The sequence below is a fragment of the Bison bison genome, unplaced genomic scaffold, assembly GCF_000754665.1.
Source record: "Bison bison bison isolate TAMUID 2011002044 unplaced genomic scaffold, Bison_UMD1.0 scf7180017862520, whole genome shotgun sequence".
Taxonomy (NCBI): domain Eukaryota; kingdom Metazoa; phylum Chordata; class Mammalia; order Artiodactyla; family Bovidae; genus Bison; species Bison bison.
The window spans coordinates 22,132-23,447 of record NW_011493092.1 but is presented as its reverse complement, the minus strand read 5'-3'; positions in this window follow the sequence as shown (position 1 = coordinate 23,447).

The following is a 1,316-nucleotide window of genomic DNA, read 5'->3' as shown; positions in this document are numbered from 1 at the left end:
TCCCAAAGGGACACGCCGTCCCCGGAAACACTCACTCCCCTCCACTGCCCTCCTGCAGCCTCTGCCCCACCGTCTACTTCCTGTGTCAGTGAATCTGACGCCTGCAGGGTCCTTTTGTGAGTGGAGTCAGACAGGGTATGTTGTTTGGTGACTGGCTTATTCCACTGAGCATCATGTCCTCAAGGTCCATCCACAATGTAGCATGAATTCCCTTCCTTCTGAAGGGTGAATAGTACTCATTTGACTTATTTTAAAGATCCCTCTAGGTAAGTTTGGTAACAATTGATTTTTACACTGTTCCTTCTCATTCAGAATAAACAACAGTGTTTTAGGCAGCTTTCGGTGTTTGATATATTTTATAGCTATTACTCCAATTTCATATGATGTGAAGAATTCTTTAGTCTGAATGTCAGCCCAAGGGTGTGTGGCTGATAAGGAAAGCTGCTGCTGTTGCTAAGTCACTTCAGTCCTGTCTGATTCTGTGCGACCCCATAGACGGCAGCCCACCAGCCTCCCCTGTCCCTGGGATTCTCCAGGCAAGAACACTGGAGTGGGTTACCATTTCCTTCTCCAATGCATGAAAGTGAGAAGTGAAAGTGAAGCCACTGAGTTGTGTCCGACTCTTACAGACCCCATGGACTGCAGCCTACCAGGCTCCTCCGTCCATGGGATTTTCCAGGCAAGAGTACTGGAGTGGGGTGCCATTGCCTTCTCCATGAGGGAAGCTACATTTTGCCATAATTAGAGATTCACTTTCATCTTTCTGGCAGGGATGAAGCAAGAAAAAACATACTGCACATCACAAGTCCATGTTTAGAGTCCTCTTTATAGACAGTGTTTTCCAGTTTTGTGTTCAGTTCACCTCAATCGCTCAGTCGTGTCCGACTCTTCGTAACCCCATGAATCGCAGCACACCAGGCCTCCCTGTCCATCACCAACTCCCGGAGTTCACTCAGACTCACGTCCATCGAGTCAGTGATGCCATCCAGCCATCTCATCCTCTGTCTTCCCCTTCTCCTTCTGCCCCCAATCCCTCCCAGCATCAGAGTCTTTTCCAATGAGTCAACTCTTCACATGAGGTGGCCAAAGTACTGGAGTTTCAGCTTTAGCATCATTCCTTCCAAAGAAATCCCAGGGCTGATCTCCCTCAGAATGGACTGGTTGGATCTCATTGCAGTCCAAGGGACTCTCAAGAGTCTTCCCCAACACCACGGTTCAAAAGCATCAATTCTTTGGCGCTCAGCCTTCTTCACAGTCCAACTCTCACATCCATACATGACCACAGGAAAAACCATAGCCCTGACTAGACGGACCTT